The sequence below is a fragment of the Anomalospiza imberbis genome, chromosome 8 (assembly GCF_031753505.1).
Source record: "Anomalospiza imberbis isolate Cuckoo-Finch-1a 21T00152 chromosome 8, ASM3175350v1, whole genome shotgun sequence".
Classification (NCBI taxonomy): Eukaryota; Metazoa; Chordata; class Aves; order Passeriformes; family Viduidae; genus Anomalospiza; species Anomalospiza imberbis.
In genome coordinates, this window is record NC_089688.1 from 20,524,842 (window position 1) to 20,539,030 (window position 14,189).

The window sequence follows — 14,189 nt, forward strand, 5'->3', positions numbered from 1 at the left end:
GTACAGAAACTCCACATGTTGGGGGGTGATGCTGGACTACGCATCCCAAAAGCCCAGGTGCCTCAGGTAAATCACTTGGCTGATGAGAATCAATGCTACCTGCGTGTGGTGACTAACCATGGGGAGAGAAGAAGAGAGAACATGTGTTGGGTAAGTACAAAAATCTCCCAGTTTTCTGTGTTTTAGTACATAAAAACACTTACTGAAAACCAAGCTACTTTTTTTATGGTTGCAGACATTTGATTCCAGTTCCTTTGTGACTGTGCAGCAAAAAATAATACTAAATGGTATATTTCCTTTTGTGTTTCATTCTTGCTAAAATCAACATGCTCATTGAAAGGGATTTTTGGAAATGGCAAGGCTCCCCAGAACTTTTCCCACCATTATGAGGTTTTAAGGGAACAATATTTATGTGAAACTAACTCAGATGAATTTTTATTAAATAAATAAAGTCCTTCTAGCAGGAATAGCATAATTTCATGTGTTTGCTACTATATATACACACATACTATGTCCAAATTATTCTAAGTCTTTTATAAATTTCAGTGTATTTTCCTCTTAAGGAAGCTATACATAAAGATATAATAGAAAATAGCAAGAAAGGTCTCCATTTAAAAAATAATGATGATTTCTTTGCTGGGGAAGTGCAGATTATATTCCAGAAACTTGCAGTTGCAACAATTAGGGGGAAAAAACCAAACATTAAAAAATCATATCCCAGCACTTTGAAAATAAAATAATGATATTTGTATTTTAATAACCACTAAAAGAGAGATAATTTGGAATTTTCTTCACAGCTACCCTACAGCTAGGGTAGATCTAACTTCAGAAATGGAGCTTGTGGAGGTTGTGTAATTGTGTGACTGGGTAGGAGTGTTTCTGCAGTTGGAAACTGTTGCTGACGATGCAAGTCTGAAAGTGTTCCATTTTTAGTAGCCTAAAGATGGGTTGAAAGACCACTTGGGCCTGTGACTTCCATGAGTGTACTCTATAAATCCCACACTTCAACATGTAATGGTGGGGAAATTTTGTCTTTGCACTCCTCTGACACACGTAAGATCAAAATACATTGAGAGGATAGCTGGGATCTGCTGCTTCTGGTGATCCTGAAATCTTTTGCTTCTGCTGTAGACTGCATTATGATATATGAACTGGGTTTCTGTGTTTTAAACTAAACTAAGATATCAGTGACATAATTCTCTGCCTTTTGTCCTTTTACAGTATGCTTTTAAATGTGTTAAAGACTGCTAGAAAGTATGCTTTGTGTTGGCGTTATATGAGTGGGAAGTGGTTGTTTTGGAAACCCTGGCAGACTGGTTGCAGGGCTGGAGCTGTTGCAGGGCCCTTGACAAATGATTGATGATTTAATTTGAATCCTTCACAATACCAACACTCAAAAAGAAGCCAAATACCAAGAAAATCAGTTTCCTTTCAGACAAGATATCTCAATCACAGAAGGAATATGGGTGTTTTTCTCCCATTAATCTCACTCCTTACCCCCAGTTAGGCTTGATTTCATGAGGGGACAAGGACACACATCTGAAGGACTCCAATGTCAACCACAGAACAAGTGCTCTCCTACTGCTTGTTGAAAAGGCTTCACAACCCCTTTCTTTTACTCACCTGAAGGACACAGAGGTTCCCTTTGACCACATATGACCAGGACATTGGACATTGAACAGCTGAAAGCAAATTTCTATCAGATGCAAACAAAGGGGCCTAATGAACTGTGTATTTTAAAATGTGCTGCAAGCCCCACTGCTACACATGTGTATACAGGGAAAGATTTTCAAAACCACCCAAGTGAGAAAGAAACTGTAGATGGGTGGGCCCCTCCACTCTGAAATTTAGTGACAGATGGTTGCTACAACAATCTACACTAGAAGACAAATGGCAGTGCATTAAAGCTTTCAAAAGACAAAAAAAAAAAAAAAAAAAAAAAAAAGCCTCGAAGAAGCATTTGAACTGAAGTTTAATGATCATACAAAATTACCAGCAAATCAAGAATTGCAAGATTTTAAAAAGAAGGGCTGAGCAAAGAATAAACATTCTTCTAATGTGGGGGAGGGATGAACAGATATGAAGATTATCAGAGCTGTTAGTGATTAACTTAATATTGCAGTTATTCCAGTTCCTAAGAAGTCAAAAGAAGAACCTCAGTAAGTTGTATTAAATTCCCCAGAAGCATACACTTCTGCCAAATAAGGTGGGTACCTAAAAATCCCTGAAAAACAAACTTTTATGCACAAGGTAGAACAAATTAACTACAGACAAATGGGAAAGAATAACAAAAATGGATAATGATGAACTCTAATGAGTTACAAGATTTAAGATAAGGTCATAGTATTTGTAAAACAATAGTGGAGGCTCACCTGAGAGCTAAAGTATATTACATTAAATGAATAGAGTTCAAGGAAAACAAATTACTTGTGGTATGAGAAACATCTATCTCAATGGTCTAGTTGTGAAAAACCATCATGGGTAATGATTTCTTGCTGTTGGGAAAGGGGAATAGTGTCTTCAAAAGTATCCAGCTTGCAGAATCTGTAATCTCAGCAATTTCTTTTAAAAGGAGCAAAGAGGATTGACAGTTACTCTTATTGCAACAGGACAACTGTTCATTTTCCCTTTTTAGCTCTTCAAAAAGATCACAGAAACAGCCATATGATGTTGAGTGCTAGTTGAATTTTACTGCAAATAATTCATCTAAAAGCAGACAGAGACAGCAATCTCAGATTATGCTGATATATCAATCAGAGTATGCCACAGGGCTCTCTAAGGGAACAGAATTTTAAGCCTAAAATTCTTAGCGATTTATAAGTGTGATTCATTTTCTTGCTGTTGTGTGGATTTCTGGTTGTAAAAGAGACAGATCACATTTTAGCTTTTGATCCTCATACAAAGCTAATTAAGAAAGCATTATTACAAATTGCAGCGCCTCATCCAACCAGAGGTATTTTCACTGCTATGTCCTTTCTTTGATCTGGGTTTTTGTCATAATTTAGAAAGCACTTTCTTAGCCCCTAAGTGTTCAATTAAACATTTTAGGCATTTCTGTGCAAACCCAAGCAAACTTTGTAAGAAGAAATACTAAGACACCCAACAGCAGCACAGTGTTCAGCAATGATTGATTTACATTTATGAGGAGGTGCTTGCTCTCACCCAGCACAAACCAGACTTCGGCAGTCTGAATCAAGAGACCCATTTCAGCCACACTGATTTTAAACTGATGAGAACTCATGTCCTTAAAGAAGGCTGGGCTTCTTTGTGCCAGTGAAAGAACTGCTTTGTGCCTGCAATGTCTGTGGGATGAAACTTGTGGAAGAAAAAGAAGTAATCTGACAATAAATAGGATTTTTATTTGAATCAAGATACACATGTAATTATAGTCAGAAAGTAAACAAATAGAGAATTCATGTTTTTGAAAATTCACCTTGGATACTGTAAAAAGAGAATACTGTTGGGACCTGCACGTATTATCTGTTCTATTCCTTTTAGGAAGTTATTTTGCAGGGCATTCCAGATACTTGTTTGTGGCATTCTAGAAAATAATGGCAAAAATGATGTAAGTTGAGAATAAAATCCAAAATAATTTGGATTTTGTTTTTAAATTTACCAGGACCATCATCATGCCCAAGAATAGTGAAGTTATATTATCTGGCAAAATGTTGTTCAAGTTACAGTTATTTCACTTTATTAATGCTTATGAGGACTTCAAAAAGTAAGTTTATCTAGTTGGTTTTTTTATAAGAATGTATTACTCAATGTTAGCTCACAGCTTAGAAAATTTGGAATTCTTGCAAAAGTAAAAATTATTTAACTTTGAAGTTTAATATTTTACAACCAAAACCAGAATAAGTATGTACAGATCAGACAGGGGTAATAAAAAATTGTAACCTTTCTGGGCCATTTCTATTTATTCTTGGGGTTTTCTTTCTAAATCCTACCTTTGAATAAGAAAAATCTTATCTTTTTGTGCAACTGAGAAATTTGGTTTTTTTGATTGTATTATCAAACAAATTCATTTATACAGAGATGCTATAGTTATTAAAAATATCTAAACACAAGACTCAGTTTATGGAATGTATTAGTATTCACAGCTGATAATGCAAATGTGAATTATATCACAGTACACTCAATATACCATCTGCTCCAGAAAGAAAAACATCTGTTGGTAAATGTAAACTGTGGAGCTTATGTGGTATGCAATATGTTCAGATACTGTATGGAATAAATAAATTGGACTTTGACAATCTATTATGTTAGAAGCATTCAAATGCTTTCTTATCTTGAAAAGAGGAAAAGCTCAGCTGCAAGTATGTTTTGAGATGGTGAAGGAAATTATTGTGCCATGTCCCATCCAGATGGCTTTTGCTGAAGCCAGTCACTGACAGGCTGCTGCAATCATCATCAACAGTTATGAGATGCTTTAAACCAGCATGAGCATAGATGAATAAACTTCTCTACAGTAGAGGTTTCTCTGCTTGAATTTTCATGATGGTGATGACACTGCAATTTGTGACATTGTTGGAATTGGATGTATTTTCTGGCTTGTAGGATGAAAATCATGCTCATGAAAAATATATATTCACATGTATGAATGATAAAGAAAACTTTTGCATCTTTAAAATATAGTAATAATCTTGTGTTGATGTTATTTTTAATTTTTAATGTGCTGCACTGATATAAAAATGGAAAATAGGCGCTAGTTTTTGAGTTCTAAGGGCCATGATAGTTCTCACAAGATCTAAACTACACTTATAAAATCAAGCTCTTGTAAAATCTAGTGGGTTTTTTTTCCTGATTTAGAGTATCCTGTTTTCACATTCATTTGTTCAATACATTTTAAGCAATTAGACAAAGCAATTTTTTTTTTTTACCCACAGCTGAGTGTGGCAGCTGAAGCAGAGGTAAAATGGCACTGGGAAATGCATCCATATGTAATGTACTGTACTGCAGAAATTTCCTTGACAGCTCTCCTTTCATTCCTTGTCAGCTCATGGAAAGCTCAAAGAGGTTTTCACATATTTAAAAAAAGTGTTAAGCATGCAGAAATGCATGTTTGGCCATATATCTAAAAAGTCAGAAAGCTCTTTCAAAATGTCAGGATTTCTACTTCAGTTTAAATCTTTTCTTTTCGTCCACATTGTGAGAAGGAAATTATCATAATCTGTTGTTAAACAAGTCAAAATACCATTTGTGCTGGTGATAGCTTGCAGGTTCTGTTTGTTTAAGCATCTTTAAATGCAGTGTTTATTTGCAAGGGAATATAAGCCCTCCTGTGGTTGTCACAACACTGACGTTTCTCCATTGTGGAGTAACCCAAAGTAAAGGGAACCCTTGCTCAAGAAGATTTGGGCTTCTGTAATTCTTCTCTTCAAGAACATTCATTGTTGATCTTCATTGCTTTAGCTTTTTACTCTGTACTGTCCTTGCCTGCCATTGTTTCTTTTCTTCAGTTTTCCAGCGTGCTCTCATCCATTTTCAGGCTGCAGATAACAATGGAAGAATGCTGCAGACAAAACATGTTTTAATCTTTGGCTCAAACTCATAGGTCTACTGTTTTTTGTGGTGCTGCTAATACCTGTGGTACCCTTCAGTCCATGTATCCATTATCAGAGAGCTTTTTATCCTTAAGAATAGTAACTGACACAAGCCTCACAAATCTTTTTATTGATGTTAACATGTTTAGTCACCTGCAACAGAACTGAATGACCCCAGTGCAAAATGAAAAATCTTTGCAAAAATAAGCACTAAAAAAGGGTAGATGTAGCAGCCCTTGGTGCAACATTGCAAAAAAAAAAATATCCCATGTGTCAACATTCAAAGCACTAAAAGGGATCAATGCATGGACTAAGTGGCTTCTGTATGGTTTCTCCAGCTGTACTACCTATGCAAGAGTACCTCATTTTAACTCATTATCTGTGACATAAGTGAGCCATATATTTTGTCTCAGTAGATCTAGCTTTAAGTTCTTTTTCTGTTAATCTCTCTTAGGACGTGTGGTCTTTTCTGTACCCTGTTTTTAAAAATTGGGGTGCAGGTATTTTTCAGGTCTCTTTACAACCAGAGATGAACTCGACTGTTGAATATGAATAGTTTAAAATATTCCAAAGAACACACAGGCAAAACACTTTTTTATGAGTTCCAATTTGTGAAAAGGAGTAGATTTCAAAATATGGACAGGTTCACAGCTATCTTGCTGCAAGAAATAAAAGCACAGCCCAAGGTATCAATATCAAGATAATAAAAGAGCAGTCTATCTTAGCAGAAATAAAGATCAGTTAACAGAATGGACCTAAGCTTTAAATATTAATAACCAGACTGGCAGCTCTCTTCTCCTTTTTGTATTTGGACCGAATGTTAGATACAGGATTGCTTATGTACTAAAGAGAAAAATAACAGCTTAACAGCCTTTGCCAGTAAAAATAACCTGCTTTCATCTTTTTGGTTGAATTTAGATGATAGAAAATATTACAACATGTCTGGTAGTGGAGATCAGACAAATGATCTAAGAACAATAAAAGTGCCTGAGGGATAGAAGGTGTTAAAGAAAGATAACTGGAGTATCAGCATCCATGCAGGGACATGCAAATACTGCCAAAGACTTTGTCCTCTAAGTGCCAGCATAAAGATTAGAAGCAGTACTGGGCCAAGAATGGAATGCCCTGAGAAACATCAGAGCTAAGCATTATGCTTTGTAAGAAATGGAAAATCCCAGAACAGCCTAAGATCAGAAATTGACCACTGGTCTCCAAATTACAGACAGGCAAGACTAATACAGGCAGTGCAGGAAAAAGCCAGTACTTTAAATCTCATTAGAGTCCCATGGTGCAGTGATGACTGAAAGAGCACAAAGAAATGCATAAAGAATTGTGAATATTTTGAAATGTATATGTTTGCTGAGCCACATAATTCTGAAATAACTCTAGGTATATATAAAGGAAATACAGGCTTTGGGTAAAAAAGACAACTAATTGAAAGCTTGTAAAATATAGGAGTCTTTTTATTGATTGATTGATTGTCCTAACAGCAAATAAAAGCAAATTAGCACTCAGCACATTTGACAAAAATGTAAAAGGTATAAAAATGTTATCAGCAATAAAGTTCATAAATTATTAAGGCAACAGTTCATCCTGAGGAAAAAAAAAAAGTGTAGCTATATGACCAGGGTTTTTTTTTCAATACTACCTAATGTAAGTTGCACTCTGTAAACCTGGGACCTTCTTAGGTTTTTACACTTGGCAGGAAACATAGAAGTGTGTGTTGAGTTGTAGGTGTTGGTGATGCTGTGGAGATGCCAAATACAACTCAGTCACTGAGAATCTGTAGAATATGTCAGAAATTTTGTTTGACAATCCTTAAAATGAAGGAGGAAATTATAAGAAAACAGATGAGGGAGTCAAATTCAAGGAGCAATGGGGATGTGAGTAGTGAGGCAATAATAGAATTCATCAAAAGTTGCACCTTCTGGGGCGAGAGTGGAGGTGCTGGTAATTGACAGGCCAAGATGAAGGGCTGTCTTTATATGTTTGACATGAGTGGGAAATTGACATTGAAGAGCTGGAGAAATAAAGGTTTTTAAAATAATGCTTTAATAAATAAGGCCTGAAGAGGGCAAGTTGCTATAAAGCTAAATACAAATAAAAGTGTGAAGTTAGGCTTATACAGAGTCAAAAGCAATGGCTGTCATTCTCCAGATCTCAAATCACCAAGCAGTCAACCTGTCTATTTTGCAAAGCTTCAACAGGCAAGATAGTGTGGGAGTTCTCTTCCAGTGTAGGATGAGATTTAGGTATGGTGCAGATTGCAATGTCAACTCTGATGTGATCACAAAAGTCCTTCTATTTTCTCAATCTGTTTCAGGATAAAAATGTCACATTGCAAAGTTGAAGTAGATCTAAGATTCCTAAGAACCCTCCATTGCAAAGACAAATGCAGCAGTTAAAATGTGATGAAAAGAATTGATAGGCCTTATCCAATTGATAAGCCTTATGCAATTTACCTCTAGTTATGGAGGAGGATTTTCTGTAGCTTTTTCAAGTTACATTCTGCACTTTAAATGCTGCATTATTTATTGTATGCATAAAACTTGATTCTCTAAGGTTTGCAAAGAGTTTTTTTACTAAAAAGAAGTGGCAGCAGTTTCTGTTTCTTGGTATCATACCAACAGCAAACAGTAGAGTCGTGAGTGCTGGCTACCTTCCTTGATTTTTATTTAAGATTTTTTTTTCAGAAGATCATGGTACTAATAAGGTGTTGGATATTTTAAATGTGAAAGATGACAGGTTGGTTACTTTTTGTTTGTACAACTTTTAAAGCTAAGAATGTAACATAAATAATACAGTATATAATTTTCAGCTGGTAAAGAAGCAGAACAGCAGTTACCTCAGAACATCAATTCCTGTTTTCCAAGATATCTTGGGGAAACTGTGCTATTGTGCTGAGAGTATTGCATACATATACAAACTGTGTGTTTATTATAACCAGTAGTTAAATTATTATGAGCTATTTGGCATTCTAGTTGTCACAGGAAATACCAAGGCTTCTGGCTTTAAGAATGAAGTAGATGGTATTTCTAACATAGAGACATGTCTCAGTATGGTAAACTATTGTTTTCAGTTGGAGCCCACAAGAGCCTTCCAGCTGTTTTTTGTTTCTTTTCTTCCATATTTTATATACTTGAAAATTATTCCTGTGCCTGCTTGGCTCCCTCAGACTCAATATGCATTAATAGGTGGGATTTATTCGCCATCTTTCTGGAGTGCATCTCCTGCAAGCTGAAATAACGTGAGTGGGAATAATCAGGAAGTTTGTTCCAAAAAGTCATTCCAGAGCTGGACTGCAACAGTAACGTACCCATGGTCTCAAAGGGTATCAGAAGATTTTTACACGTCAGCTCTCTCTGTTTCCTTCTACTTAATGATTGTTATTATTAAAAACTTTAAAAAAATAATATTATTTTTCAAGAAAACCTGGTACATCTGTAATTTCAGCATTGCTATGACATGAGAAATACTGTGAGAAGCATGTTGAGGGTACAGCATAAAGACACCTGCTAGACTTTGATCGCTGGGTGGGTTGTACAAGAGGGATAGGAAAGGTTACCAGCTGGAAAGATCCTGCTTCATTATAACCTATGAAACTTCTGGGCTGTGAATGAACAACCACTACATTGTACTGCCAGTGAAACAAATAGTAGGATTTGTTATTTATTGATCTTTTTATATACTGTGCTTAGGTATACTGAAGATAATTTAAATGAATATGTGTGTCATCAGTATAATCCTAAAAATAACAAAATGAAAGGATCAGCATCTGCTGGTTTTTGCTTGGGTTGTTTTGTTGTTTGCTTTTCTTTCCTACAGTACAAAACAGAGCAAAAAGCAAATCACTGCCAAGTGTATAAATAGATGAGGACATATCTTTGTAAATATTTAAATAACTAGTAAAATAACCTTCCTAGATTTGTACAGTAAGTAGCAAAAACTGGCAAGTATGATTTCAAATGTTCTGCTTCCTCAGTTCTCTAATCAATGCAAAGATGTAATGGGCTTTATTTTAAAAGAGGATTCACCCAAGTGCATTGTGTTTGTTTTCATTGTTTTGTAAGATGTTAAAAAATATTTGAAAGGAAAAGTATTGTTTTTGCAGATGTACCATGGGGATCTAAGTAAGCATAGGAAAACTTCTGTACATGTTTTGACTTGGTAGCTAATAGTTCTTCCTGAAAATCAACGTATTTCATATCCAGTGCCACCTATCTCTTTGACGAACACATATATCAAATACTCAGCATCTGCAATGATGGCTGAAGTTTCCAAGGGTGTGGTTGCATCTTTTACAAGGTCACATATCACCAGACTGACCTAGAAACAAGTCAGTGGCTGAATTGCTGCCTAGTTTACTACCTTTTTTGATTTTCTGCTCCAGCAAGATATGATGTGTGTCCATCAGTGTTGCAGTTCCATGGAAATCTAAAATTGTCCAAAGACTGTCTCCTCTGTGATGCTGCTAGACTGTGTCAAGCAGTCAGGAGCTGTCCTACCTTCCTGTACATGAGGAAATACCTACTTTACAGCTATTTTACATCAGTTCTTAGACATACTTATTCCCTAGAAAGAATTCCCTAACCTGCTTTGAGTGGACTACACACAAACACAAAAAGACAAGCATAGAGAAGCACAGGTTTGCTTCCAGATGAAGCCAGGGAGAAAGCTGCTGTATTTTAAACTACCACCAAACCTCTTTTACAAACGCTTTCTGATATAAACAAATAATAAAAGTAAGACCTTCAGGGAGCATGAATGCAATATGTAATGTAGGCTGTGCTGTACAGTGCTGAGAGAACAAAAAAACTATGAGCAAGGTTATAGGAAGATGGGTTGATGTTGTCTGCCCTTAGTTATTAGAGTCCTTCCTTAATGAATTGCACGTAATTCTCTTTTTCAGTAATTTCCTTTGCTCCATGCTGATAAATGTCCATATATGAGCTTGGAACATGCCTAAAGCACAAGTAGTTACATATTAAGATATCATTTCCCTTCCTCTCAAAGTAGTGCTGGCTTCTCAGAGATGATTGTTCAGTCATCATTCCTTAGAGTACACTTAAATGAGCAATGACAATGCACCTTAGAGCCACCCCCAATCTTCCATTCCATGTTCACATTCCATTACAGTGAACTCTGGTGGAGTAAGACCCTGGAGAGTAATGTTTTTACAGTCTCATTACCATCTAGTGTATTAGACCACGGCAAAAACATAGCATAACGAAAAATATATCCTGTTACAGTGAATGATCACTTGGCAGCAATGCTTATTTTAAAACTTTATCTAAGGCCTTTAAACTAAGCTTTCACCATCTGTTCTGCCTTCTAATTATACATGCAAAAAGAACATAATTCACAAGTGTATCATAAAAGTGGGTAATGTAATTGATTAAATGATACTGCTGCATGTATCTGTGTTTGGTTATTCAGTGCCTCTATTTTGCTTTCAGCTCATAAATCACTTCGAATACATTGTACAGTGACTTTTTCTTGGCAGACAGACAAGGATGTACTCTCACATTTGAGGGGAGGCAATGAACTGATGATAATGATGGATGGAAAGAGAATACCAGAGAGGTACAAATATTGTCAAACATCAAGAATTCATGCTCCAGTTCTTTGAAGGAGTTGGACCAACTTGCTTGCTTTCTTACATTACTTCAGAAAATGGGTACCTCTTTGGCAACTGTCTTATATTAAGTAAAGAGCCAGGAAGAAATTGGCTCCTGACATTCTGTGTATACCTTTTTGCATGATGCTCCTAGATGTACGCATTGTTATGAATGGAAAACTTAGAACTTTGTTTTGCTTAGTCATTCAGGTGCTTATATTACTTTCAAAAATGTTACAATGCATTCCATTTCTATTACATACTAAATTTAAGTTACGTGCCTAGGGCCTTAGGGAGTAAAAAAATGCCTGTATTAAAGCAGCTAGGAAAAAAAGAAGGAGCTACATAAAAAGAAAGAAAAATTAGTTGTAATTTCTTGTCACAAATAGAAAATTTATGAGTTCACAGATTTCAAATAATAGTAAAACCTAAATAATAGTGTAGTCTTTACAGTACTTAATTTAGTTAAGACTTTTGAACTCTTAAAAATAGCAGATTTTAATGAATCTATAGAAAACTCTGGCTGGGAACTGACAACCTAGCAGAAGGTCTATTTTAATGAACGTTTCCTTAGGTAAGTTGAAGTAGAAATTTCAAGTTCCTTCTACAAAACTAGCAAAACTTCTCTTCAGAGTCAACTGTCTGAAGATGTACTAGTACCATCTGCATTTCCATTTCATTTTCAGTGTTTCTGCACTAAGTTTTCTACAGTAATCTACTTTATGTACATTTTGCTACACATAGTGTCCCATAAGTGCATACATAAACCACATTGCACAAGAATGCATTTGCTTTGATGAAAGAAAATACTAATTATCAAATCTGTTTTGAAAGATGCTTAAAATTAAGAAAAAGAAAATTTCATTCTTTCATTGCTTTTAACATTTTATCCATTTAGCAGTGTCTCCATTTATGCTGTAGATTCTGTGATTCCCACCATATTTTAGCTGACCTTCCCTCTAAAAGTTCTTCTCTGTCGTTATTTTGTCCCCTGACTTAAGCAAATAAGATGAGAGAGTTTTTGTGACATTAAGAGATATTTAATCCAGTTTGTTACATCAGTAGTTTGGTCTCAATCTTCTTCCAAGGACTATAGTACACTCCCCAGCCACGTCTTGTCATGTCTTCTGCTCTTTCTCTAATGTCTTCTTCCCTCATTCTGACAGGTAATTTAGAAAGCCTGCCACATATCTTCCTTTCATCTGATTCAACTGGATGTGAATGGATTGAAAGATGGAATGTGGTGGAATGAAGCAATCTGCAGTGTGTTTGAGTATTTTAATAAATATTTAAAAATATTTGTATTGACTTCACAAGGATTTCCTGAGTATTAGCAGTGTAATCCAGACAGAGCACTACCATGATTTTGCCAGGAAATATGTGGTTATTTCCTCAAGAGATTTTTTTTTTTACTATCAATAAATAATGCTTTCCCCTTGTACTACTATGTAAAATAGACATTTATGTTTAACATATGTTTGCTCAGAGGTAAAATAATGTTTGATGGAGTGTTAAAAGCAAACACGAAAACTTAGAGACGCTTAAAACCCCACTAAATTACTAGATGGATAATAGCACAGTTACTTATAATCTTTGAGGATGTATTGCTCAGAAGAACAGATGAAACAGGCAGGTATCAAACTTGGCATCTATATAAATCAATCAACCCTATAAACTATAGATGACACTTCATCTCAGAATGTATGGACATATGGAAAATCTCATTTCTTTCACAGAGCTGAGCTACAACACATGCAAGGAGATCAGAGGCCCAAGCACAGACTGCAAATGGTAGGATTAAAGCTGTAGGACTAGAGCCAAAACCACCCTCATCAGTGGGACTTCTTATGCTTATTTACAGTGGACTGTTAACTGTTCCCTGAATTATTTATTCTGAAACCTGAATAGATATTCCTTAGTTTATCCTGTTGATTATGAATGAAACTTCTGCAACTGGCCAGTCCTCTGGTATACCAGCATGTTTTCACATTTTCACTTCCTGAGCTTCACAAAATAAACTACTGTCTGAAAGCAGAAAAACAACTAATTTTACCAAGTTCAGAGCAGGTTGCTATATTGGGGTTTCGTTAAACTGAGTCAAATTGTTAAACCACTTACATTTGTTAAAATGTTCATATTCTTCTAGAAGTCAATAACAAATGAGAAATTTTCTAGGAAAAAAAAAAAGAAAGAAAAAACCTAATTATTCCAGATGCAAATATCTTCAGTCTGCACAAGTATAAGCAAGATTTAATTTTATCCTCTTTTTCCAACTTCCCAAACGACCATTCTTTTTTCACATGCTCTGTATTCTGCTGATCTACTGTGTTTCTCTCAATTTTTTTAAAGGATTTATTTTATATTCCATTTTCATTCCTTTATATTGTCTCTTTTCTTTGGTTTCTGAACTTCAGTGGAATGTAATTATTTATACTAGAATCCAAGTTTAACTTTCAAAATCATGTTGTCCTCTTAAGTTTAAAACTGGGAAAAATACAAAAAAATCCTTATTATACTTAATCTTTAAAACTCAGGAGAATCAAGAAGGAAAGCTCTCAGGGTTCACTGCTTTCTAAAAGAGATTAATTCTTCTCTAAAGCAATGATTTAATATGTCAGATCTTTTGAGTTTTTCTTTAATCAGGGATCAGGCTTTTTTACTTTCCAGCAACCACAGAGATACTGACTCAGCTTGACAATGTTTATTGTAGATGTTACTTAAGCTGTAATATGGTTTTGAGATATGAAGTGAGTTGCAGAAAGAATCTAAGAGGCTCTCAGATCAGCAATGAGAAATTTTCCACAAGATAACTGTAAGTCATTGGCAAAGTAGAGCTCTTTTGACCAGCTACCCAATTCACTTCTTCACATGCTAAAATTTAACTAGACTTTGCAGACTGATGGATTACAAAGCCAAAAGGGACTGTTTGGTTCATTCCCACTGACCTCCAGAATGGGCTGGAGACCTTTGCTGAATAAATCCCTATTCCAAGGATTTTCAGTCAGGTGTCCACTGTTGCTGTTAAAATC